Source organism: Symphalangus syndactylus, chromosome 1 (genome assembly GCF_028878055.3).
Source record: "Symphalangus syndactylus isolate Jambi chromosome 1, NHGRI_mSymSyn1-v2.1_pri, whole genome shotgun sequence".
Taxonomy (NCBI): Eukaryota; Metazoa; Chordata; class Mammalia; order Primates; family Hylobatidae; genus Symphalangus; species Symphalangus syndactylus.
This window is the reverse complement of record NC_072423.2, coordinates 148,794,676-148,812,647: the sequence shown is the minus strand read 5'-3', so window position 1 is coordinate 148,812,647 and position 17,972 is coordinate 148,794,676. Positions and strand designations below refer to the sequence as shown.

At 46.0% G+C, this 17,972-nt stretch overlaps 2 pseudogenes; one reads left to right on the top strand and one right to left on the bottom strand.

Annotated features, from left to right (window-relative positions):
- The window catches only part of LOC129487319 (putative glycosyltransferase ALG1L2), a 115,777-nt pseudogene that overhangs the window by 84,896 nt on the left and 12,909 nt on the right, over window positions 1–17,972 (top strand).
- LOC129487352 (olfactory receptor 7E24-like) lies at window positions 507–1,899 on the bottom strand (annotated as a pseudogene).

Genomic DNA, 17,972 nt, shown 5'->3' with positions numbered 1-17,972 from the left:
ACTATTCCTAATATCCTAGGGGCATGCTCATCCTAATGTCACATGGGGTGTACACCATGTGTGTACACTCTGCTGTGATATTATTCATAATATCCTAGGGGAATGTTACTCCTGATGACACAGGCGGTGTATACCATGTGTGTACATTGCCTGTGTTATTCATAATATCCTAGGGGGATGTTTCTTTTAATGTCACAAAGAGTGTACAAAATGTCACAGAAGGTGTACACCTTGTGACGTTATCTGTAATACCCTAGAAGGATGTTACTCCTAATAGGTCACAGGGGTGTAGACCCTTTGATATTATTTGTAATCTCATAGAGAGATATGACTTCAAAGATCACAGTGGATGTACACACATAGTGTACACCCCGTGATATGATTCATAATATCCTAGGGAGATACAACTCCTGATATCACAGTGCGTGTACCCCGTGTGTGTATACCCCTGATATTAGTGGTAATATCCAGGGTAACTATTACTCGTATCACATAGTGTGCCCACCCTGTGATATTTTTCATCATACTTTAGGGAGATTTTGCTTCTAATGTCACAGTGGATGTACCCCATGTGTGTATACTCTGTGACAGTATATTTTCTATCCTAGGGAGGTATTACTCCTAATGTCACAGTGGGTGTTTACCGTGTGGTATCATTCTTATTTGACCTTACTGCCTTTTTTAACCCACAGTACAGAAGGAATGGAACAGATAAGAAGATATTGAGATTAGACTGTGCTGCTGTGTGGTTGCCGCAGGACACTTTTAGTAGCCCTGTTTCTCAGGCTGTAGATGAAGGGGTTCAGCATGGGGGTGACCACCGTGTACATCACTGAGGCCACTGCACCCTTCCTCGGGGAAGATGACACATCTGAACGGAGGTACCCCCAAACGCCTGTTCCATAAAATAAGCAAACAACTGACAGGTGAGACCCACAGGTGGAGAAGGCTTTATACCTCCCACCTGACGATGAAGCCCTCAGAATGGAGGAAACAATTTTAGAGGAAGAGAAAAGGGTCCCCGAGATAGGAAGGAAACCAAATACAGCCGCAGGGAAATACATGATGATGTTATTGGTGAAGGTGTCACAACATGTAAGATGGCGGAGTTGAGAAGAGTCACATAGGAAATTAGGAATTTCCACATCCTTGAAGCAGGTCATTAGCAAGGCAATCAAGTTGTGCAGCTGGGCCTCTAAAAGACTGAGAGAAGAAAAAAGACAACTAGAAAGTCACAGAAACACGGGTTCATGATGGCTGAATGATATAGAGGGTGACAGATGGCTACAAACCGGTCATAGGCCATCACACTCAGGAGCATGTCTCTCTTCCATGCCTCCAAAAATGGCAAAGAGAGACATCTGAGTCAGGCGGTCTGCATAGGAGATGACTCTGCTGTGAGATTGGATGTCCACAATTATCTTGGGTACCGCGGTGGTGGTGAAACCGATGTCAGGCGAGGACAGGTTGGAGAGGAAGAAGTACATGGGGGTGTGGAGGTGGGAGTCAGGGCTGATGGCCAGGATGATGAGCGGGTTCCCCAGCACCGTGACCAGGCACATGGACAGGAACAGCTCAGCAAGGACGGGCTGCAGTTCTGGATCCCCTGAGGTTCTAGGAGGAGGAATATAGAGACATCTGTTAGATTCTGTGAGTCTGCAGAGATTGGACACCTTTTGCCTAGAAAAGAGGGTTGAAAAATCGGCAACAAGGAAACCAACACCCAGCATTGTGTCTGCATTTTGGATAGAAGCAACTCATAAGTAATGTTTTCAGATTTCAGAGCAATCCACATTCATCAATATTTTGCAGTTCTGACAAACTCAATTGTCTTCTAATGCTTTCATCATTGATTTCTGTGTTATTCACTTCTTGCTGTACACACCTGCCTTAGAGACACTAGATTCAAGAATGTTCCAAGAAAAAGATCATCACATATAGGAAATTCATAATTGCTAGGAAATACAGCCTATCTTTTCCAAAGGAAACTCTGTAAGAAAACCATTCTCTTCACTTGAAGAAAAAGGTTATCGTAATTAAAGGAAATTAAGAACTCAAATATTTTATTTGATTTGAATAGATTGATACAAATTCCCTTGATTTAGAACATTTATAAACACTGTGTAAGAGCTGCCAAGACCCTTGTGGCGCACAGGCAGGCCCTCATAAAACAATGAGTAGTGAAAATTCCAGCCTTCTTGGTGGGTTCTCAGCACCCCGTCGTGAGCCACACCCTGCCCCAGGGAACTCAGGGTCACCCTGCTGCTACCCCTAGGCCAGCGACCCTTCTGAAATGCCCCAGGCTGGCACCCCTATACTTAGATCTCTTCAGCCTCCTCATGAAAACCTTCTTGTCCATCACCCCAGCATTCCCCGGACTGTGCTAAATAAGCAACTGACCACACGTCAAATCAATTTTCAGAGTTTGCCTTTGGTTTAATATTCATGGATTATCCAAAAGATCTTGTCACTATAGCTAGATGACAAAAATGACAAGGCTCATGAGAAGCACAGCCACAAGATGGAAGATACGTGGGTCCCAGGTTCATGAGGAGAGGAGCTGCCTGTTCCACAGACTGTCACATGAGTGGAAATGAAACTTTTGCTGCGTTTAAACCATTACCTTTCTTCACTCTGTCACATGGTCTATCTCTGCTAAACAGAAGTTGACCGCCGCCAAACCATTTACATCAAGACCTGTATGTGCAGTGCAGTGGCCTGAACCTCCAATCCATGCCCCACCTATCCAACTGGCCTTACCATATTCTTATTCTGAGAATGGTGTTCTGGGGACAGAAGCACAGTCCATAGAATTGACTAATGCCAGATACTTCAGGCACTTTGCACTTTGAAGTCTACCAGTCCTAGCACATTCCAAGTACAAAGAAGACAGTTCAGCAGTACAACCTGCCCTACACTCAATTCAATTCCTTCTTCAAAAACCTAGGCCCGGCCAGGCGTGGTGGCTCACACCTGTAATCCCAACACTTTGGGAGGCTGAAGCAGGTGGATCACCTGAGGTCAGGAGTTCGAGACCAGCCTGACCAACATGGTGAAATTCCATCTCTACTAAAAATGCAATAAATTAGTTGGGTGTGGTGGCGTGCTCCTTTAATCCCAGCTACTCTGGAGGCTGCGGTGGGGGAATTGCTTGAATCCTAGAGGTGGAGGCTGCAGTGAGCCAAGATCATGCTACTGCACTCCAGCCAGGGAAACAGAGCAAAACACCATCTCAAAAAAAAAAAAAAAAAAAAGCAAATAAACCTAGTCCCACATCCAGACAATGGAATGTTATATAGCACTAAAATGAAATGAGCTATCAAACCACAAAAAGAGATGGAGAAACCTTAAATGCATATTCCTAAGTGAAAGAACCCCATCTGAAAAGGCCGTGTACTATATGATTCCAACTAGATGACATTCTGGATAAAGCAAAACTATGGAGACAGCGAAAATATCCATGGTTGCCAGAGATCAGGAAAAAGGAGGAATGAATTGGTGAAACACAGAGGATTTTTAGGGCAGTGAAACTACTCCGCATGATACTACAATGGTGGATCCATGTCATTGTCCATATGTCCAAACCCATGCAATGTACAACACCAAGAGTGAGCCCTCATGTAAACTATGGACTCTGGGTGATAGTGATGTGTCAATGTAGGTTTATTGATTATGACAAATATCCCACTCAGGTTTGATATTGCTAGTAAGGAAGCTGCACGTGTGTGTGTGTGGCAGGTGGGAGTAGAGGTTGATGAAAACTCTGCACTTTCTGCTCCATTTTTCTTTCTTTCTTTCTTTTCTTTTCTCTTTCTTTCCTTTTCCCTTCCTTCCTTCCTTCCCTCTCTCCTTTCTTTCTCTCTCTCTCTCTCTCTCTCCTTTCTTTTTTTCTTTCTTTGTCACCCAGGCTGGAATACAGTGATAAGATCTCACCCCACTGCAACCGCCATCTCCCAGGTTCAAGCAATTCTCCTGCCTCAGTCTCCCAAGTAGCTAGAATTACAGGCATGCACCACCATGCCCAGCTAATTTTTTGTATTTTTAGTAGAGATGGGGTTTCATCATGTTGGTTAGACTGGGCTCAAACTCCTGACCTCGTGATCTGCCCACCTCGGCCTCTCAAAGTGCTGTGATTACACGTGTGAGCCACAGCACCTGGCCTCTGCTCCATTTTTCTATGACCCTAGAACTTCTCTAACACATTAAGTCTATTTAAAAGGAAAAAAATCCCTATCCCCAGGAGAGCATTACCTTTGGGAGGAGAGGAGCTAGCGTTAGGGAGGGGAGAACAAGGAGCTCAGGCGAGCTGGCCATGCCTTTTTCCTTGATCTGCATGGCGTGCATGTGCTTTACTTTGTGACAGCTCACCCAGTTATCCACTTTGGATATGTAAACAAAAATGTTTAAGAAAACTTCACCTGCAGTTATCTGACCTACACTTTTAAACAATAAAGAAAGCCTAGGCACCATGGAGCCTTGGGTAACTCATGGAGCAAGGGGGTGCGGAATGCCTTCTGTAGCCAGCCTCAGTCCCATGAGGATGGGCTGCTGGGTGACAGCAGGACAGGCTCATGAGGACCAGCCATCGCCCAAATGCTCTGGTCCACCAGGCTGCCTGCCCATGTCTCAAGCTGTTTGATCTACAGTGCCAAAAGGTCAGGAAGAAGGACAGTTAGAACAACCCCATGGTTTCAGCAACATGGAGGCCATCAAGAACCATTTTGAAACCATAGGGAATGGGGGGTGGGGGCAGAAGCTTGTTTGGAAAACAAGCTTCTAAAACCCTTGGAATCTCCAAAGTGATGTGTTTTGGTATGCTAATAAGTTGACTGATGGCTGGCAGCCCCTAGCTAGCTTCAGAATGGGGGCTAGTCCCTGGAAAGACCAAGGCAAGATTAGAGAGTTGGGACTTTGAGCCTAACCCCAACTTCCAGAGAGAGGAGAGGAACTGAAGGTTATATTGGTCACTAATGGCCAGTGATTTAATCAATTATGCCTAGGTAATGATGCTTCTATAAAAATCCAAAGGAATTGGGTTTGGAGAGCTTCTGGATAGCAGAACATGTACAAGTTTCTAGAGGGCAGGGCACCCAAGGTGGGCAGGTAAGCTCCACACTCCTTCCCCATCCCTTTCCCTGTGTATCTCTTCATCTGTCTCCTTTGTAATAGCCTTTATAATGAACTTATAAACATAAGTAAACTTCCCTAAAGTTTTTCTGTGAACCAGTCCATATTGATGGAACCCAAGGAGAGGGTTATGGGAACCTCAATGAAGCTGGTTGTTCAGAAGTTCTGGAGGCCCAGACTGTGACTGCTGGGAAGAAGGGCAATAGTCTTGGGGACCGAGCCCTCAATCTGTGGGATATGATGCTATCTCCAGGTAGATGGTGTCAGAATTGAATTGGAGTATATCCAGTTGGTATTTGCTGCAGAATTGATTGTTCACTTGTTGGTGGAGAGGAATCCCCAAACATCTGGTCACAAAAATATTCTGTGTTGATTGTTGTTGAGTGAAAGAATAGAGAAAGTATTTTGAGTTTGTGTGTGTGTGTGTGTGTGTGTCTGTTTTCACACAACTGGTGTCAGAAGTGGGATTTGCTGGCCGTGGCCCTGGCTCATAGAAACATGTGCTTTGGGAAGAGAAAGAATGAGAGGGGCTGGGTACGGTGGCTCACGCCTGTAATCCCAGCACTTTGGCAGGCCGAGGCGGGCGGATCATGAGGTCAGGGGATCAAGACCATCCTGGCTAACACAGTGAAACCCCGTCTCTACTAAAAATACAAAAAATTAGCAGGGCATAGTGGCGTGCGCCTGTAGTCCCAGCTACCCAGGAGGCTGAGGCAGGAGAATGGCATGAACCCGGGAGGCAGAGCTTGCAGTGAGCCGAGATTGCGCCACTGCACTCCAGCCTGGGCAACAGAACCAGACTCCGTCTCAAAAAAAAAAAAAAAAAAAAAAAATGAGAGGATGGAGGATAAGGGACCTTTGATTCCTGGATGGTCACTTGGTCGCCCATGGTATGAAGTCACAGCTGTGCTGCACTCAGTTATTAAAGGTGAAAGTTACCACTGGAATTTGGAGATAGATCCAACTCTTGGAAAGTTGGTTCACTGGTTGTGCAAGGAAATGCAAACTAATAATAAAAAAGTGAAATACTCAATCCTTTGGTTATTGTTATCTGTAATAGCTAAAATAAAAATAAAAAGGAGTGCTAGGTCCAGCCTAAATGCTACAACAAGCTTAGATGTCAGTGAGTCTGAGCTTTGGTCACTAGCTTTGGAGCCACTCCCTAAGGGCAAAATTATGCAGAAACAACAGAATATGCCTCTGAGACCTGTGGTTACCAAGAAGGTAGTCAATTTCAGGGAAGGGCAAAATTAAGTAACTACTGAAATGAAGGGGTAGAGTGTGAAGGAACTGTTTTATTTTGTGGTTCAGTATCTTCAACACCCTGAGGGAGCTTTACTAAAATGGACTGTGAGAGTAACTAATATAGGGGCAGTATCTTTGTTTTACGTGCTGCAGAGGGGAGGAGGATGTTTGGGTTGATGCAGGATCCACAGCTCACTATGGAACAACCTCAGATGGCTATATACGATCTGGACATACAGCAGGCTATTCGTGAGGCAACAGCCAGCCTAGTAGACTGGATAAAAGCCACCATAATATTTGTTTACCCTGAGAAGGAGGACTGTCCAACTCCACCTATAAATGCCAAGTGGAGCACTCCAGATGAAGCAGCTGGTATGCTTTGTATGCAAGCCACATGGGACTGGCTTTATGGTGACTGGGATATCCACCTACTATGTTGCCTGTTACCCAGGTCATGGGAAATGCTGTGATTAAAGGGCCCTATTTGCGTGGACACCTCATGCAATCTCACTGCTGCAAAATCAAGCTATGGTTGGAGAAGCCTTATTGAATTTGCTATCTCAGCTTCCCATCATGGGTCTTATAGATGCTAATAAAAACATTAGGGCAATTAATAAAATAATGCGGAAAAGCAGAGGACAGAGTCAAAGGACTCATCCCATGAAGGTGGATGTATTTAAGCAGTTATTAAGAAATAAAGAAATTAAAGAAAACATTAATAAAGCTAAAACTAAGAAGAAAAAGGGAAGGGCCATGGGACTCATCTCAGGAGGCTGAAAATCTTTAGTGGTGCTTAAGAAATGAGATGAATAGAATGGAAATTGATGGGGTGAAAACAAAGGTCTTAATACAACACTATTGAGGGTTGGGTGGACCAAAAAGAGCCCTTGCTGGCTGCCGACATTAAGGAGTTCCAAATGGGTTTGCTGTATTCACCTTAGTTTGGAGAAATTTTAAAAGTCATTAAGCAGAGATTATAATGAGAAAGCTGATCAGCAATCACCTGGGCCAATGTTGAGGCAGGTTCATAGAGATAAAGATTGACAAAAGGGCCAAGGTTCCTTGGCTCAACCCTCTGCTGGCGACTCAAAGCCTTTTGCACTGGCTGGTGGAGAAGAGAAGCTCCTGGATCTAGAACTTAAAAATGTGAGGGTTGGTAGAATTATGAAAGTTGGTGTATTTGAACATGCTTCATATGAAATGGTTACATCTCTTTTACCTGATTGTATTAGGGAATAGACTTTGTATCTGACTTGTCCTTCAAGCGATATTAATGGGACGTGAGATGGGAGCCAGTAAGATTGCCCCCAGCCCACAAAGTGCAGAGTGGAAGCTGCTGAGCTGGGAGGGACATATTCTCCATCCGATAACCCCTCTATGGAGCCTCTAATGCAGCGTATGGCAAAAGCCTGTCACCATCTCCCAGCGACGACTCCCGGCCCATAAAATGATCTTGACACCTGAAATACCCATGCTGTCTCAGGTGACGTCATAGAAACACTCTAATGAGGCTGGGCGCAGTGGCTCACACCTGTAATCCCAGCACTTTGGGAGGCCGAGGTGGGCGGATCACCTGAGATTAGGAGTTTGAGACCAGCCTGGCCAACATGGTGAAACTCCGTCTCTACTAAAAATACAAAAAATTAGCCAGGCATGGTGGCAGATGCCTGTAATCCCAGCTACTTGGGAGGCTGAAGGAGGAGAATAGCTTGAACCTGGTAGGCAGAGGTTGCAGTGAGCCAAGATCGTACCATTGCACTCCAGCCTGGGTGACAAGAGCAAGACTCCATCTCAGAAAAAAAAAAAAAAAGAAAGAAACATAATAAAACAGAAATGGTTTATACAGCATCATGCTATGTGGCGAATGCAGGGAGGAGATATTCCCAAGGAGGGAGATTCTTTTCTCCTACGACTGACTCTAGAACAGTGAGGAGCTGCTGGATTCTATCAACAGTTGGACAATGCCCTATACAACCAGCTCTCAACTCGCTCACCCCCAGCTGTTTGGCCTATGGATGACAATTTCAAGGTGAACAAACAACAACCTGTTTGGAGGGCTGCTACTCTGGCTAAAGATGGTAAAAATCAGTCAGCTCAGTAAGTTGAATTGCACGCTGTTTTCCTAGCTGCTGATTTATACTAGAATGATGTCAATAACTGATTTTCAAAGAATCATGGTATGTGTCCCAAAGTGTTCTACAGGAGTGTGATATTGTGAAATATATATTTGATCAGTTGAACAGTGGTAGAAGCCCCGTGTTTGGGTTTTTACTGACTCCTGGGCAGTGACCAGTGTCTTGGCTGTACACTCAAGCAAGAGGGCAATAGCCACCTGGCTTATTAACAGGATATCCTTATGGGGCACAGCCCTGTGGAGATGTGAAAGATGCCTTGAAGTAGAACAGGTTCACGCCCATCAGAAAAACTCCCTTCCAGGCTCAGGAGGTGGCTGGAGTCACCAAGTGGGTTTTTTTTGCATGCTCCTGTGAGGTGGTCGCCTGGGTCCATGAAATGAGTGAACAAGGCGGTTCTGCAGCAGTGCAGAGATGGGCTGAATCTAGCCATGACCCTCTAGCTCAAAATGCCATTCTGTCGCTGGGTGTGGTGGCTCAAGCCTGTAGTTCCAGCACTTTGGGAGGCTGAGGTGGGTGGATCACCTGAGGTTGGGAGTGCAAGAACAGCCTGACCAACATGGAGAAACCCCATCTCTACTAAAAATACAAAATTACCGGGGCGTGGTGGTGCATGCCTATAATCCCAGCTGGGGCAGGAGAATTGCTTGTACCCAGGAGGTGGGGGTTGCGGTGAGCCGAGATGACGCCATTGGACTCCGGCCTGGGCAACAAGAGTGGAACAACGTCTCAAACAAAAAAAAAAAAAAAAAAAAAAGAACTGTTCTGTCTGCCAGCAAGAGAAAAGAGACTGCCCATGGCTGTGAGGCACATTCCCTGGTGGGAAAGCTCTTAGCATAACTGGCAAGTGAGACGGATGCTGGCAGCCCCGGGGGGCTACATCTAGGTCTTGACAGGAATAGACTCTGTCTCTGGACTGGGCTTTGTTTGCATGGCAGAAGATGCAAACACTCAGAGTGCCATTAAAAAAAAAAGAATAAAGGCCAGGCACGGTGGCTCATGCCTGTAATCCCAGCACTTTGGGAGGCTGAGGCGGGCAGATCACCTGAGGTCAGGAGTTCAAGACCAGCCTGGCAAACATGGTGACACCCCGTTACTACAAAAATACAAAAAAATTAGCCAATCCCAGCTACTCTGGAGGCTGAGGCAGAAGAATCACCTGAACCCAGGAGGCAGAGGTTGCAGTGAGCCGAGATCGTGCCATTGCACTCCAGCCTGGGAGACAGAAGGCGACTCTGTCTCAAAAAAAAAAGAAAAGGGGAAAAAAAAAAAACAGAACAGGAGATACTGCATGAATCTTGATGGCCAACGTCATTGCTTCAGAAAAAGTAGTACTCTATACAGCCCATAATGTCCAACAATGGGCAGGGAGGCATCCTCTTCAGGGTCATAATTTGGCACAGAAGTGGAACAGGTAATTCAAACGCTGGTTGTCTAAAATGGGGGAGGTGAAAGCATGAGGGCTGGTAATAGAGTTTGGATCTGTATCTCCACCCAATTGTGTGTTGAATTGTAATCCCCAGTGTTGGAGCTGGGGCCTGGTGGGAGGCAATTGGATCATGAGGGCAGGTTTCCCATGAATGGTTTAGCACTGTTCTCTTTGGTATTGTACATGATAGTGAGTGAGTTCTCATGAGATCTGGTCGTTTAAAAGTGTGTGGGGCCGAGTGTGTTGGCTCACACCTGTAATCCCAGCACTTTGAAAGGCTGAGGTGGGTGGATCACCTGAGGTCAGGAGTTCAAGACCAGCCTGGCCAACATGGCAAAACCCCACCTCTAGTAAAAATACAAAAAGTAGCCAGCATCATGGCAGGCACCTGTCTGCTACCTGGGAGGCTGAGGCAGGAGAATCACTTGAGCTCAGGAGGCAGAGGATGCAGTGAGCCAAGATCATGCCATTGCACTTCAGCTTGGATGACAAGCAAAACTCTGTCTCAAAAAAAAAAAAAAGTGCACGGCACATCCCCCAGTCATTGTATCTGGCTCTTGCTCCTGCCATGTAAGAGGACTGCTCCTCATTCATCTTCTGCCATGATTGGAAGCTTCCTGAGGCCTCACTCCAGAAGCAGAAGCTGCTATGCTTCCCATACAGTCTGCAGAAGAGTGAGCCAATTCAACCTCTTTCCTTATAAATTACCCAATCCCATTGCTTCTCAGCCTTTTGGCTAAGATCAAGTATAAATTACCCAGTCTCAGATATTTCTTTATAGCAATGCAAGAATGAACTCATATAGCTGGCTTGCACGCTTAGTGAGTGTGCACTCATACTCAGCATTAGTGGTCTAAAGGAGTGGCCTTCCAGATTTTTCTCCATTTTTTTGGTTGATTTGGGGAAGGGGGCATGGGGAGGATGCTGACACGACCATGCAATTTTTTTTTTTTTTCCTGAGATGGAGTCTTGCTCTGTCACCCAGGCTGGACTGCAGTGGCGCAATCTCAGCTCACTGCAACCTCTGCCTCCCAGGTTCAAGCAATTCTCCTGTCTCAGCCCCCCAAGTAGCTGGGATTACAGGCACATGCCATCAGGTCCAGCTAATTTTTGTATTTTTAGTAGAGGTGGGGTTTCACCATGTTGGCCAGGTTGGTCTCAAACTCCTGACCTCATAATCCACCCACCTCAGCCTCCCAAAGTGCTGGGATTACAAGTGTGAACCACTGCAACCAGCCCAATGAACAGTTCTTGAATGAATGACACAATAAAGAAGACTACCAGAACAAGAGCAGATCAAAGGTGAATAAGTGAGTAGTAGCTTCTGATTAATCCTCATCAGCAACCAACATAACCCAGGGCTTATAGATTTCTCTATGTAATATGCTACACACACTTCTACAGAAAGAGAGAGAGAAGCACATCAGTCAACACATTTTAAAAATTACTCTAAATGTGCTATGTTGGTCTTTTATTACAATCTTTAGATTACACTACTATTTTATTTCAAACAGGACTGGTAGAAACTTCTTCATACCTTTTCAACCAAAGGCCTTCAATACGGTGAAACCCCATCTCTACTAAAAATACAAAAAATTAGCCAGGTGTGGTGGCAGGCGCCCATAGTCCCAGCTACTTGGGAGGCTGAGGCAGGAGAATGGCATGAGCCCGGGAGGCGCAGCTTGCAGTGAGCCGAAATTGCGCCACTGCACTCCGGCCTGGGTGACAGAGCGAGACACCGTCTCAAAAAAAAAAAAAAAAAAAAAAAAAAAAAATTAACACTTTGTTCTTTGACCAAGTACCAACCTTAGAAAGTTATTCAGCGAACACCATCTGACTTAGATTAATTGAAAAGTAACTGAATCAATCCCCCTTTACCCCAGGCATCTAAATGGAACAATTTTCTTTTGTTTTCTTCTGGATGCAGCATAATCCTCAAACTGCAGAGGCACTTGGCGATGAAGCCAGGATCACAGTGCATTTCATAACTTAATGTAACTTTTTACTAGCACTTAAAACTCAGATATGAAATCTATACTTGATCTTTTCTGCTTGGAATTGGCCAGATGAGTGGTTCTGCCCTCAAATACAACAAAAGGCTCTCAGAAACACTCAGGGTTGCTAACCAATCAGAAGGACCAACAGAGCTTGACAAACAGATAGGAGGGTGGAAAGGCACCGCCTTCCACCCCAACCGCTTAGACAGCCTTTCAACTCTGCCCATTTTGAGGATGTGTAGGATGATCAAGGTAAGCATGATACCTATCTTAACTTCAAGGTAGAAATTAAGGCTTGAGGGCACTTATTTGGTGCATTATTCAGTTAATTGGAATATTATATGGTAATTTCACTGCTCATAATAATTAAATCTTTTTTTTCACTTTAGGGATGATAATGACATTTGGAGAGTAGCACTATAAACCTCAAAAATCTATTTTGAAGATGACTGGATTTAGGAGCAGGACAGGTTTGCTGTACACTTGACTGAACATGCTTTGTTCCCCAAAGCAGCAAAAAAGCCAGAGCCTGGAAGTTTCTAATACTTGAAGCAGATGTAAGTGGGAAATCCAAAAAGCCATGCCTAGAGAACAGGTCAGTTGACCGGCTGTATCTATTGCAGCCTCCCCAGTGGCTCGGTGAAGGATTTCGGACAGGTCTCTCAGTTTCCCCTCCTTTGGTTTCACCTTAGAGTGAGGGGAAGTCACAGCATTTCTTCCTTTGTATTTCACAGAAACACAGGAGGCTGGATTGACAGTCAGCAAATGTAAAGAAATACAGGCGCCCACACGGCAATGATGCTGGCCTGGCCTCAAGCTTCGTATTCATCCTTAATTCATTCCCTGGCACATTCGCCAGTGACCTGGCTCCACTTCACCGAATGGACCCAAGGGCCCACGCTTTCTTAATTCTCCTGTAGACCCTTTATTCACTCCCCCTCATCCTTCCTTTGCTGACAGTGGTCGCTTCTGACTGCCCCAATCTTTTTTTTTTTTTCTTTTTTTTGAGATGTAGTCTCGCTCTGTTGCCCAGGCTGGAGTGCTGTGGTGAGATCTCAGCTCACTGCACCCTCCGCCTCCCCAGTTCAAGCAATTCTCCTGCCTTGGCCTCCCAAGTAGCTGGGATTACAGGCATGTGCCACCAGGCCTGGCTAAATTTTTTTGTATTTTTAGTAGTGACGGAGTTTCACCATGTTGGCCAGGCTGGTCTCTAACTCCTGACCTCAGATGATCCACCTGCCTTGGCCTCCCAAAGTGCTGGGATTACAGGCATGAGCTACCGAGCCTGGCCTCAATCTTATGCTTACTATTCTTAATCTGTTGCCTCATTTTATAGCCACAGCTCAGGTGACAGCTGAGGGATTACATTCATCTGTCTCTGAGCCTCCGAGACTTCTGTTTTCTTCACCACCCTCCAGGAACCTTTTTTTCTAGCTCTTGGTTGCTGGCCATCTCCTGGACAGTTAAGTTGAAAGTCTGACCTCCAGTTCATTGGTGCATCTACAATCAATCCTCATTACCTGCAAATTCTGTAGCTGCAAATTTACCTACTTGATAATGTTTATTTATAGCCCCTAAATCAATCCCAGCGGGGCTTTTCTGGATATGCACCGGGTGGTGAAGAGGTTGAATGGCTGATATGCATTGTCTCAGCAGAGCTCCATCGAGAAACCTCTGCCTTTTGGTTTCCGCTCTTATACCATAAATGAATGCCCTTTTCTTGGTCGTTTTGGGGGTTTTTGTGAGACAGAGTCTCACTCTGTCACCCAAGCTGGAGTGCAGTGGTGTGATTGCAACCTCTGCCTCTCAGGTACAAGTGATTCTCCTGCCTCAGCCTCCCGAGTAGCTGGGACTACAGGCATGTGCCACCACACACAGCTAATTTTTGTTTTTTAGTAGAGATGGGGTTTAGCCATATTGGCCAGGCTGGTCTCAAACTCCTGACGTCAGGTGATCCACCTACCCTGGCCTCTCAAAGTGCTGGGATTACAGGTGTGAGCCACCATGCCCAGCCAGGGTTCTCTTAAATATAATAGAAAGAGGAGAACTGGAATGGCAGAGAGAGAAAACTAGGACCCTGCATGAATGAATCAAGTTGATTTGGAGAGAAACTGTATTTATAGGAAAGTTAAAGCTCTGAGTTTGTAGGCCAAGCAGGGTGGGGGTGAGCAAAGCCATGGGAAGGAAAGCAGGGCTTCAAAAAACAGCTGCTCCTTCTTGATAGATGCAGGGAGGAAACGGGAAAGACTGGGGCCATGCGGTGTTATTTGTAGCACTTGAATAGCTTGGCTCTTAGAGTCCCAAGGCCTCCAGCTAGTGATCCACAGATGCCATTAGAGGGCAAAAGTGCTCGCTGCTCCCTCATTTGTCACCAAGAAGACCCAGTATGGCCCTGGCCTTAAGGACAAATTAGTCAATTGCTTATTGTACGTCACGAGATGAATGCTGGGAGAGAGGAAACGCAGGGTGTGTACGGAGAGGGCAAAAATGGCTACATCTGACCCACTCAGAGATGAGGAAGCCTTCCAGGTGGGAGGTGACACCAGGAGGTAATCAGGTGGAAATCACCCTCAAGTAGCAGAGACAGCTGTGGAAAGGCTCAGAGGGAGCTTCTCCAGGATCAGCAGAGCTCGACTGTAGGGCGTGAGGCTGTCGCAGAGGCTGGAGAAATAAGCAGTGCCTTGCTAAGAAGTCTGAATTTTAACCTGAAGGGGCACGGGAGCTACTGCAGGCTGGTAAGCAGGGGGGTGATGCTGGTTGGATTGCAATGCAGAGAAACCCTGGGCTGGCCTGCGTCTGATGGACTGGAGAGACCCTTGAAGAAATCAGGGTACAGGCAGTCCTCTGGAGTAGAAATGAGGAAGGTGCCAACTGAGACCACAGCAGTGGGGAAGAGTGTGAGAGGGATGGAAATTGAGACGAATTCATGGGTGTTTGGCCTGTGCAGTCACACAGGGCCCCATGCTGAGAGGGACCCCGAGCTTGGCTTAATGCTCTGCTGTCACTGTCTTAAAATTCCTCCTCATTTTATGTTTGAATCTATGTTTTTTTTTGTTTTGTTTTGAGAAAGAGTCTCGCTCTGTCACCCAGGCTGGAGTGCACTGGCGCCATCTCGGCTCACTGCAACCTCCACCTCCCAGGCTCAAGTGATTCTCCTGCCTCAGCCTCCCAAGTAGCTGGGAATACAGCTACCTGCCACCACGCCCGGCTAATTTTTGTATTTTTAGTAGAGAGTGTGTTTCACCATATTGGCCAGGCTGGTCTTGAACTCCTGACCTCAAGTGATCTGCCCACCTCAGCCTCCCAAAGTGCTGGGATTACAGGCGTGAGGCACTGCACCCAGTCTGAATCTATGTTTTATCAGTGAAATCCAACGGGGCAATAGAACATGTGCGTGGGCAGACAAGACACCAACAATATGAGTTACCCCCGTCCCTTGCCACCATACTCCCCATGGCGTGTCTGCCGTGCCCTGAGCATAGAATCTTGGGGGGTCCACAGTGCATGGGAGCCCAGAAAGGCTCCAAGTGAGCATAAGGGAAGCCTACTATGTCCACAACGGAGTCTGTGAGAGATGCTGACAGCACCAAGAGGTCGCACTTTCTCTTATTATAGAATCAGAATTGAAAACCAAGTCAATGGCAATCTAAGAAACAGGAACAAACAAGAAACCTTCTCCCAGCCTTTTCTACTCATCTGATTCCCTGTAGTAGCCAACCACTTCCACGGGAAATGGTGACATAGGAGAGGCAAAGGTAGCAGAGTCATAGTTATTTTTCCTTTCAATTCTTCCTTACACATCAGTAAGCCAAAGGTAGAGAGTGGAGGTAGATTGTATAGGTGTGAAAAAGTGAAATAAAAACAACCGAATGGCCGGGTGTGGTGGCTTATGTCTGTAATCCCAGCATTTTGGGGGGCCGAGGTGGGTGGATCACAAGGTCAGGAGTTCGAGACCAGCCTGACCAACATGGCAAAACCCCGTCTCTATTAAAAATACAAAAATTTGGCGGGTGTGGTGGCAGGCTCCTGTAATCCCAGCTACTCAGGAGCTAAGGCAGGAGAATGGCCTGAACCTGGGAGGCAGAGGTTGCAGTGAGCCAAGATCTCACCACTGCGCTCCAGCTTGGGCAAGAGAGCAAGACTCTGTCTCAGGGAAAAAACAAAAACAAACAAACAAACAAAAACAGCTGAATTAGTTTCCTGCAATGTCTCACCGTTTTTGTGAGGCAAAAAAATCCCACGTGCAAAGTACAAATTATGTCATTTCTGTGATTCCACATTTGAGTCCAATGTTCCTATTTAAATCTGGCATTGCACAATGTAAAGAGGAACAGTATAATCCGTGCTAGTAATTTAAAATGTTAATTTTTTTTTTTTTTTTACTTAGAAGGACATTAAATAACAAATGAAAGCATCATGATAAATTGAGACACAGAGACCACAGAAGAAAGAAAATGCTTTATATGTTATTACTTCACCAGTGCTTTTCCTCTGATTTTTGAATAAAGGGGCCCATGTTTTCATCTTACACTGGGCTTTGCAAATTCTGCAGCTGGTCCTGACTGTAAAGAGAGGGATTTAGCCATAAAATCAGCAAGGGTTGGTCGTGGGGATGTGGGGTACAGGAAGATAGAGGATTTAGGCATGGCTGCAGGGTTTTAAGCTGGTGGTACTGTTGGCTGGGAAATCTAGGAAATCCAGCATTGAAGGACAGGCTTTGTGAATCTGTTGTGGATGGGCTGAGCCTGCAGTGGCCATGGGGCATCCTGCCTGGGAGTAGGGTGAGCAGCAATTCATCAGCACAGGTGGTGAGTGACTGAGGCTCAGGAGGGGCTACTGAGGCAGGAACTGTGGGCAGGGATGCTGCGGAAGGCAGACATTTAGGAGATGGGACAACAGCTGGGTATGGTGGCTCACACCTGGAATCCCAGCTGCTCAGGCTGAGACAGTAGGATAGCTCGAGGCCAGGAGTTCAAGATCAGCCTGCACAACATAGCGAGACCCCATTTCCCCCCCCACAAAAATAATTAATAAAAAGTAAAAATACAAAGAAGAGATGGGACAACAAAAAGGCCTCATAAAGGAGATGGAGAGGAAGGGGACAGGAGGAAAGGGGAGAGGGAAGGTGGCAGCCAGAAGCAGGCATGAGAGGTTCCCTAGAGGGGGGTTTTATTATCTCAAGTGATCATGAGCAAATTGTTGAACCTCTCTGTGCTGCAGACATCATGGATAAAAAGAAGATAAAATGAAGACAATAACAACAGCACTTATGGGCAGGGCAGTTGTGGTGAAGATTAAATGAAGAGATTATATGGGAAGGACTCAGAATATTGCTGTATTAGATGCCTCAGGCTGCTATAACAAGGTACCACAAGCTGGATGGCTTAGAACTACAGAAATGCATTGTCTCACACCTGCAGGCCAGAAGGCTGAGATGAAGGCATTGTCAGGGCCACGCTCCCTCTGAGGATGCTAGGGAAGGATCTCCCTCCCAGCTTCCGCCAGCTCCTTAGCTTGTGGCAGCAGAAGTCCAATCTTCATGTGGCCTTCTCCCTGTGTGCATCTGTGTCCAAAATTTCCCCTTTCCATATATCTATATCTATATCTACACACACAAATACACATATATGTAGTGTGTGTATATATATAGATATATATAATTTTATTTTTTATTTATTTAGAGACAGAATCCTGCTCTGTCACCCAGGCTGGAGTGCAGTGGTGCAGTCTTGGCTCAGTGCCACTTCCGCCTCCGGGGTTCAAGCAATTATCCTGCCTCAGCCTCCCGAGTAGCTGGGATTACAGGTGCCCACAACTGTGCCCAGCTAATTTTTTTGTATTTTTAGTAGAGACAGGTTTCACCATGTTGGCCAGGCTGGTCTTGAACTCCTGACCTCAAGTGATCCACTCCCCTCGGCCTCCGAATCTGCTAAGATTACAGGCGTGAGCCACCACGCCTGGCCTATTTTATTATTTTTTAATAGAGATGGGGGTCTTGCTATGTTGGCCAGGTTGGTCTTGAACCTTGGCCTCAAGTGATCC